The sequence below is a fragment of the Lagopus leucura genome, unplaced genomic scaffold (assembly GCF_019238085.1).
Source record: "Lagopus leucura isolate 7727_CA_CO unplaced genomic scaffold, USGS_WTPT01 Super-Scaffold_100157, whole genome shotgun sequence".
NCBI classification, from domain to species: domain Eukaryota; kingdom Metazoa; phylum Chordata; class Aves; order Galliformes; family Phasianidae; genus Lagopus; species Lagopus leucura.
Window position 1 is genome coordinate 3,605,489 of NW_024962334.1, and position 10,080 is coordinate 3,615,568.

The window sequence follows — 10,080 nt, forward strand, 5'->3', positions numbered from 1 at the left end:
ACAAAAAGAAATAGTAACATACAGCTCTTACAACAAGGAGAGCTTCAATTCCAGTAGACAGCTCAAGTCAAGCTATTGCAGCTGTGAAACAAGGTGTGGGGAAAAAATGTCTGCAGTTAAGTAGTATTGCTGATTCAAGCTTTTAAAGGCTGCCTGGATTTCCCACACGTTCTTCTTGGGTTACTGACACAAAGAAAAAATATGGGGAGAAAGGAATACTTAGAATCACTTAAGAAGGAAAAAAAAAAAAAGAAGAAAAAGAAAAACACTAATTATTTGAAAACTAGGATCTAACAGTGACACTTCTGTAATGTCTTGCATAATGGCTCCAATGCCCTTGATTTTTTTTATCTACTATGAATAGCAATAACAAGGAAATGTTACTCATGGCACCAGGAGAGCTGCTCTAGATCTAGCATTACTCTAATGAGAGCAGAACACATTGAAAGCAGGATAGCTTGGACTCGTCCTATACTTGTCCCATTTAGTAAGTAGAGAAGTGGAAGCAAGGACACTTGAGTCACCCCAAACTAGACCAGGCATGTGCAAGAGATGCTTTTCTCAAGCCTGGTTTTCCTGGCAAGCTAACCTATAGAAGCATGAGTATGTGGAAGTATGTGTGGCTGTGGGGGGAGGGGAGTTTGAGTAAGATGGAGTGAGAAATTTGAAGAAGCCAGTGCCAAAGACATTTCATTCTAGGAAATGATGCAGTAGCCTTGTGGGGTCAGCCAGTTGTATCCAGCTGCTTCCTAACAAGTCCATCTTCAGAGACAGGCACCGCAGAGCAATTGGAACCACAGCTTACGTGCCGCAGCAGGGCTGAGTGCCACCCGGACAAGAGGCAGCTAAGAGGTGCATGTGAGAGTGCAAGGAAATGTAGCTGTGGCTAGGGCAGGGGAATCTGAAAACAAGGGGCAGGCACACAGAGACATGGAGAGTGACAGACAACCAAGTGGAAATAAATGAGAGACCTGAAACGAGACACAGAAGAGTAACATGCTTAAGGGTCTCCAAAACCTTGATGCAGCACCCAGTGGTTAAAAACATAAGAAATGGGCAACAAGACTACTAGACCATCTGCAACAGGAAGCTAATTTTGACAGGGAAAATAGGATTATTTTTTTTTTGTGGGGGGGGGGGGGGGGAAGTGGGGGAGCCTGACTACTTTTTTGCAGCCTGCTCTCCTCTCCTGGCCCCAGCAGCCAGAAATGTTGGATACTGGACATCAGTATATATGTTTCTGCCTATCTCCACTACTATGTTATTGTTATGGAATCACAGGAACGCTTTGAAAAAGATCTCATGACCTCACCTCATCCAACACCCCACTCAAAGGATTATCCTGCCTTTTTCTACATAAATGTCTCATCCTTTTTTCACCTTCCTATCATGAGCTTCCACTGCTTTGTATGAAAGCAAATTCCAAAAATTCACTACTTTTGCTGTGCAAAGTATTTTGTTGTATCTGTTTTGAACTGGTCTTTTACATTTGTTCATTGCCCACTAATGCTGGAGCTGTGGGACTTGGTGCATAAAAAGTCTGCATTCATCTTCTCCACCACTCTCCTGATCCTGTAAACCCTAAGGAGCGTAGCATTTTCCAAATGAAGAGTTCCAGTCTTTTGTCTGCAGGCAGTTCCTCCATCCTCTTAATCATTTCTACCCAAGTCTAGCTGGATTCCAAAAGCAAGGTTTCCAAATTTTCAACTGTGAATGTTTCTTTCCAAAGTTGTTTGAAATCCCAAAGATTGTCTCTTCTGGTTCAATTTACAAAATCAACTTCATTATAACTGCTCATTTTACTCCCACTCTCTGACAGGAAAGAGGTGAGTCTAAAGCTGTTCCCTCTTCTGTCAGAAATATCCTGGGAGAGCCAAGAGTCCTTTTGAATTTTGAGCAGAATTATCATAGACATCTCAAGCCCTTTTCCTTATTCCGAGTCTTTTCTCAAGGTCCAACGCTTGCCAAATCCATGTCTTTATCAATTATAAATATTTCTGTAGTGCCACTGGAATTGTTATGGACAATCTACCTCACTCTTCCTCCTATCTTCATTATAGTCCTGTATCTGTTGTCAACACTATTTATCCATGGATTATTTTTACTTGGATGAAGAGAAAGGTACAGTGAGAAACAGAGAGGATTGGGAAGAAGAGCAGCAAGAGGAATGAAGTCAGTCAGATGAGTGGCTGAAAACAGATCATTGAATCTTAGAATCATAGAATGGCCTGGGTTGAAAAGGACCACAGTGCTCATCCAGTTCCAATCCCTGCTGTGTGCAGGGTTGCGAACCAGCAGCCCAGGCTGCCCAGAGCCACATCCAGCCTGACCTTGAATGCCTGCAGGGATGGGGCATCCACAGCCTCCTTGGGCAACCTGTGCCAGTGCCTCACCACCCTCTGGGTGAAAAACTTCCTCCTCATATCCAACCCAAACCTCCCCTGTCTCAGTTTAAAACCATTCCCCTTGTCCTATCCCCACCCACCCTCACAAACAGCCGTTCCCCCTCCTGTTTATCCGCTCCCTCCAAGCACTGAAGGCCACCATGAGGTCTCCCCGCAGCCTTCTCTTCTCCAAGCTGAACAAGCCCAGTTCCCTCAACCTTTCCTCACACAGAGCTGCTCCAGCCCTCTGCTCATCTCAGTGCCTCCTCTGGCCCCGCTCCCAGAGCTCCACGTCCTTCCTGTGCTGGGGGCCCCAGGCCTGGACGCAGCGCTGCAGATGGGGCCTCACAAGAGCCGAGCAGAGGGGGACGATCACCTCCCTCTCCTGCTGGCCGCCCCTTTTTCATGCAGCCCAGAACACAGCTGGCCTTCCGGGCTGCAGGCGCACACTGCTGCCTCATGGCCAGATTCTCATCCACCAGGACCCCAAGTCCTTCTGCGCAGGGCTGCTCTCAAGCAGATCTTCCCCCAGTCGGTATCAATACCTGGGATTGCCCCAGCCCAACTGCAGCACCCGGTGCTTGGCCTTGTTGAACCTCATTATGCTCTCATGGGCCCACTTCTCCAGCCTGTCCAGGTCCCTCTGGATGGCTTCCCTTCCTTCCAATGTGTCAACTGCACCGCTCAGCTATGTGCTAGGGGCTGTGCTTATGAGCCAAACCAACCATCAGGAGAGTGGTTCAGTCTTTCCTGGGAGTGGGTCCACAAGGAAGACAGATATTTACAGGCAACACTTGCCCTGTGCTGCTACAGGAATGCAGACACATCCATACTGAAGAAATCCCAGGGGTAGATAACAGCAAAGCATCTGGTCAGAGTAAGTTTTCAGATCCTGGCGAAGAGCAGGGGATGGATAAATGATTTTCCCCATGTGCTGTGTGACTATGCAGACACTTTTCTGTTACTATTTTCCCCTTGGTTTATAGTTTTTTTCTTTCTTTATTTTATTCTTCTGCTATGGGACTTCCATTGATTTTATATCATACTGTCATTTAGTCTGCCTTTTTTGTGCTTTGTATTGTAGCCAACCTGACAGGTAAAGCTTTAGAGCTCACAAAGAGAACCCCAGAGAATCTCCATGGCAATATTTAAGGAAGCTAGGAATAGGAAGCTAGCAGTGTGAGATCTCAGCAAAGTCAGTACAAGAGGGATGATGTTAACACAGTTAAGCATGAATTTAGACATGTCACTGCTAATCCCTGGATTAACAGGAGGGAAAGAAATGTGTCAAAATAATAAAGTACCTATTAAAAAGGCTGTAGAGACAGACACTGATCCATCGTTAGCACCAATAGATGACAGAACATCGTCAGCGAAGCGTGAGCCATCATCTGGCAATGTTCTGTTCTGCAGAAACCAGCCGAGTTAGGGACTTCTGTCAGACTCACTGGGGATTTCCAGACATTGTAAAAAAAAGTAAGCAAGGAAAATTTGAAAAGAAAAAAAAAAACAACAACATCCCTACCTTAATTTAAGGTCTTTGGGCGTTTGTTTTTTGCGTGAAATTTCTACACTCTGTCCACAAGGGGAAGTGATAAAACAGCAGTCCACACCTATTAACTGCATAAAATTGCTGTCCCAGTCACTAAAGCCCTTCGGTAGAATACATTAATTACTATCTTCAGATTGCATAAGGAAAGAGGATAAGGCACTCAGGAGGAGACAGGTACCAGCTCTAAGAGTCTAAGTAAGAGAGATTCAGAGGCCATATGAAAGCACGGGGCTTCTCTGCACTAATCCCATGCTTTTGATTTAGCTTATCAATTAATAGCAAATACATGATACTCTGGATAACGTTGCTTCTTAATGTTTGTTGGCAATTATGCTTTCCAGGGGAGGGTCTATAGCTGCTTTTTTAAAATACTCTGGGATGAGCCTGCCAGCCCCTGTAAGAGAGCCATGCTGCAGCACAGCCCAGTAGAAAGCAGAGGGTGGCAAGCCACCTTGGCTCTGCCTGGCGTCCAGTTGGCTTGCCTGGCACCAAGAAGAGCTCAGAAATCATTAAATGAAAAGTAAGATTTAAGGCACTAATTTATTTTTATTGCTTTGTTGGTTTTGAGTCTTGTTATGAGGTCTAGGAACTTAGCTGGATATGCTCTTCTCCTCCTTACTAAGAGAGTAAGCAATGTATAGTATTATTTGTGCTTGGGCATAGAGTACATAATAAAATGAACAAGGATCTTATTCATCCCTCTTTGGTTTGGCTGGTGAAAAATCTGGATATGCTCTGCAGCTGTCTCTTCCCAGCATTTAGTGATAGAGTATCCCTTCTAAGAGGAAAAAAAAAGGTTTTTTCCAACAATCTCCAATGAAGGGTTCTAAAAGTCGTATTTCTTCTCTTTCCACAGCTATCTTTAAATCTTCCCATATAGTTTAAAGGAAGGTTCACACGTCTGCTGGTGTTTTAATGTATAAACTTGCTATCTGATTATTTTTAAAGTGTAGACTCTTAATTATACCATTCCAAGAAAAACATTACAAAGATAAAGATTAATTGCTTATAACGTTTCTTCATATTCGTTACGCTGTAGATAATTTTTATTTTAAGTAAGTGGAAACAGGTGTGTAACAATTGATTAAATTAAATTAAACAAGCAAGTAGGGAATGAAACGCACATGGCTATTTTCAAGGAGAGATATTGTAAACACCAATTAAGCAGCTGGAAATCAATAACCACACAGAACTATTCCCTCTTCCCAATTTTATGACATGGAGGAAGCTCTGATGTTCTCAATCATTGCATTGTTATTTATATCTTGATAGAGTATAAATAAAAGTTGCCCATAACTAGGCCAGGCATGACACGGAAGCAGCAGTTGGCTTTTCTCATCTAGGTCCTTTTGTAAAATGTGGAAGCATGATTTAACACCACTTTCACAGTGCCTGTGGACTGCCAAAAGGGAGAGCAAGTTGTCTGAAGTGAATAATTTTCAGAACGAATTAGCAAAAAATAATCCTGCACTTCTGGCTAAAATTAAATATTTTTACATCGAATAACACCGCAGCACTATGCAAGACTGTTGTAACGTCTGTGTGGATACGAACAAAAAAGGCTCAGGAGAGGGAGGAATAAACTCATGACCTTTCAAACCAAAAGCAGTTTGACTGCTTTTTACTATGACTGCTAGCAGGATTCAGTGCAATTAAGTAAGAAGCTATTTTCCCATCTGTTGTGTGCAGTCCTGTGCATAGCTACGTATATATACAGATCTCCTAGCACCAACATGGGTGCCGGCCCACAGAGCCAACAACAGTCCAAAGATCACACAGGATTCACAGGAGATTCACAGCAGATACCCTGTCTGATAAAGACGACTTCCCAAATTTCTCCATAGGTTAGGAACAGGTTTCAGAAATGCTTCTGTACCCAATAGAGAAATGCCTGTCTGGCTAAGGAGAGGAAATTGGCTCCTCAGAAACTGCAGGCCAGCCCTGCAAAATCTTGCTTTCCCACCACAAGTATGGGAACATCTGTGAAAGGAGAAATAGAAGATAGGCACTCCATTGCTACTCTCCCACTTCATGGAGTCTTTCTTGAGGCTGGAAACTCATGGCGTTTGGTTAAAACGTGCTTCATGTATTTGGTGGATATGAGCTTATGTAATGAAAAAGGTTTGGTTTGTCCTCAAAGCCTGTTTGCTGAAAGATCTGAACAGCCTTTACATCATGTTTTGTACAAATAATTTCCTCTCTATGCTGAACAAAAAGAAGCCCTCTGTGGTGGACTATTGTAAGAGAAACAGCTTTCACCCGCCTATGCCAATTTCCTGATACTAGCAGTTATTGTTCTGGTGTTTCACCACTGATAACCCACCAAAGAATGAGCATTTAATTAAACTACAGGCAAAGGGCCATTTGATAGTTGGGCACTCCATGAATTGGTCTTTATTAACATAATTGAAATACATAACCTTTGAATACTGAGTACACAAACACCCGCGTATATGAAATCAATCCAGTGTTGTTCTTTTCACATAAAACAAGTGTGTTCTCTTCACTATGATTATTACTTTAAAAAAGACATTCTCCAGTGCTTTATATGCCTAAATGTAGGTGAATGTGATTGCCCTCAAAGAAAGAATGATTACCCAGATTGTTCTCATGAGGTCAGAACTCTGCATACGTAATGGAAATCAGCTGATAAAACTGAAAACTTTTTCTGCCTATTGCAGCAGTGCTTCTTATTCTAGCAGCAAGGTACAGCATTTGCCTCTCTGAGATAACAGAGTTTCGTCTCCTGAGATCCAGGCCCCATTGAAGTCACTCTTCTGGTTTCTACATTGTATTGGAAAATTAACTTTATGCCATCTTGGTCCCATTAAGCCAGTGGGAGTTTTTCCTTAGACTACAGCAGAATTAGGATTTTGTGCACTCTGTAATAACTGAACTGGAAATTATAGGAGCACAGTCTTTCTTTTGCCCTGTTAATGAGTTTAGCAACTTGCTTGGAGCAAGCTTCTGTGGATAAGGAATCTGTACAAGTTTTTACACAAATCCTACGTGAAGCAACAAATATGGCTCTAATGAATGAAATGTAATGCACCTATGCTGGGCTCAGTGTTCAGCAGCTTGCTGCCAAACCTTCAGCTGGGTTTATCTCTGTTGATATTATAAGAATGGATAAAATATTAATGACTAACACACCTTTTTGATATTAGAATTACAAATTTGAAATGGAGGCACTGAAACTAAGGGATGATTTAGACTTGGTTTCAGGGGAAGCAGAGCTGCTTCTACAAATACCATCCAGCGTGAGGATTTGGTTCATTTTCTCCTTTTTTAATGTTTCATCCAGTCTCCATTGTATCATCACTATAATGAAAAAGACCATCCCAGACAGCAGACACCATCCTACTCTGACTAGCAGGCAATATTTTGCTTAGCAACAGAAACCAAGCAAGGACTATTATGACTCCTCCACTTTGTTTTGCTTTGTGGGCTGAACTGAGAATCTGAAAGTTGAGAGACAGGGGATGAAGAAAATGTTGTACACCTCATATGTCTGCTGTCACTAGTCACTGTTTGATTGCAGTAGCTGTACCAGAAACATACCCATTATGCTACCAGAAATAGCATTCAACTGCCATGCTACCACTCTGCAACTCCTCTCTAATACTTGCCCTAGATCACTGATTTCTCAGGATCCTCCATGAGCTGCAACATTCCCTTGTTTCCCCTTGTTAGCACTGCTAACACTCTTCAAGAGCTAGGGCCACAAGAAAGACAGCTGTCAGTCAGATGCAAACAAATCCTGGTGCTTAAAGAGAACAGAGTGCTCCTGCTCTGACACCTTCCCTCAGCAACCCAGTACTGAACTGTTTTGTGGGTTCCTTTAAGTAAAGGAAAACTGCTAAGAACAGAGGCAGTCAAATAAGTGCCTGTACATTAATTAGAAGATGTGTTTATGTTCATCAATGGTCAACACAGTATGAGGCTCTTTCTTTAATATCTTTTTTAAGCCTACTTAATTGAGAGTAACTGTTTTCTAAAAAAATTCTCAGAACTAAAAATAATATTCAAAACACATAATATATATGGACTATAGATATATATTCCATAGAAATTAAAAAAAAAAAAAAAAAAGAAAGAAATACAACTGAAAAAATGAACAAGTTACTTTCTTCAAAAGCATACCATGATGAGAAGAAAAGAGAAATTCTAAGCCATCAGGGCTCAGACTAAGCCAGTCAGATGACCAGGTAAGGACTTACATTAGACACTGTTCAAAGATGACATTCAGAATGAATCAGCAAAGAAAAGACATGTAGGAGACTACTTCACTGGACTATCATCATCTGTCTTCTGTAGCCAGAGCTGATGTTAGAATATTAGAAGGACAAATGTCCAATGAAGGGCTACAAAGATGGAAGAGGATCTAGAGGGGAAAACAGTGACTGAGGTCCCTTGGTCTTTTCAGGCTGCAGCAGGGGAGCCTGACGGGGAGTCCACACGGCTTCCCAGGGCAGGCTGAAGGAACTCAGGATATTCTATGATTCTATGGTTATGCTTCCCTTGCTACCTAAGGAGTGTTTTGCTTTGTCCCCTCATCACTACTGTCAGGCACTGGGGTGACTGCACTTGCAGTTAGTCAGGCAGCTGGGTTTTAGTGGAGACCATCTGACCCCTCAGGACACTCTTGACACCATCTTGGTGAGGAGACCCCAAACATGGGATGAAAGGGGGCTGAAAGCTGCACAGGTCTCTGTGCCAGTCCAGATATTCTATCCAGAAAGCAAAAAGGCATAAGTGAGCCATTCCCTGAAAAAGGGTCCTCAAGCACCCTCCACTCTTACTGGCACACCAGTCACAGAGCAACTAACGGGGAGGAAATCTGAAGAGCAGGCAAGGTGAATCCACCTCCAGATAAAAAACAACACATGGAAATGAATCCACGTCCATCAGGGCTGAGGAGACATAACACCATCAACATGCCTGCTAAAAGACAACACCCAACAATACAGTGCCTTGTGTCATATGAGACAACCCACAACCGTAGAGCTGGCAAGGAGTCTCAGGAAATACTGAGGGAAATGCCTTCTGTCAAAGTTAAGAAAATGAAAGAAGAGGAGAGATTTGAGTATTGACTACTGTTGCCTACTGGAAGCATGGAATAAAATGAGGACTGGCTTTTCTCTCATCGGTGTTCAGTGGTGGAAGGATCGGAGATGCCAGGCTCACACTAGAGCAGCAGAAATGCCACCTCCTTAAGGCTACGGGGCAAGAGTGAAGGTCAACAAAAGAAAACTCACATCACCCTGGAAATTCAGCAGCTCTTTATTGACTGCATGTCCTTAGGCTGACTGTGGGTGCAAGCATCCTTTGTCTCCTCCTCGCTACGGCTGGGCAACAGGCTGCCTCCACTTGCAGGAAGCCAGCTGCTGCCAGGAACACTGGCACTCCTGGTGTAACCCTGCCACTCATCAGTACAAATGGATTGGAGGCATGGGATGAAGAAAGGGCTGGAATCTCCACGGGGCGTTTGGCCCAAGTGCCACAAATTCTCTCTGGCAAGCACAATGCAACAGATGAGCCCTTCCCAGGACAGAGTCCTTCAGTTCTCCAGGTCCTTCCTTCTCCTTCAAAACTGGGGCAACTCTCAGGCCATAGGCCCCAACTCCAAAAACTCTCATTTTTGGGTTGCCATGGAACTCTGCTGATGTCACTGCCTTGTGTTCCGAGCCCTCCAACTGCCAAACCAACAGCAAGAGGCAGAGAAGCACCTCTTAAAAATGGATCCTCCTCCCCTTAAAAAGAAGAAGCTCATGGGGAGGAGGTGGAGAGTGGAGCCCATGGAGGTGGATCCATCTCCAGAGGAACAGGAGCCCATGAAGGTGGATCCACCTCCACGTGGGCTCAAGAGACAGTGCCCAGGACTGGACAGCAAGCAAAAATGGTGAGCAATAGCTTGAAAAGGGGTGCCAAACTGGGTTAAGCAATACATTACTTCATTTTGCATTCTGAAGAAAGCTTAGGCAATTTGTTTCTTCACAGAAAGGGAAATGAAATCCCAACAAACTGACTTGCTAGACTCAGCCAGCAGATTGATGGCAGAGGGGAGAATTCAGCTTGCGTTTTTCACTCATCCTCTCTCCCATCAATTATAACAGTTACCCATATCCTCACCCAAATTCTTCC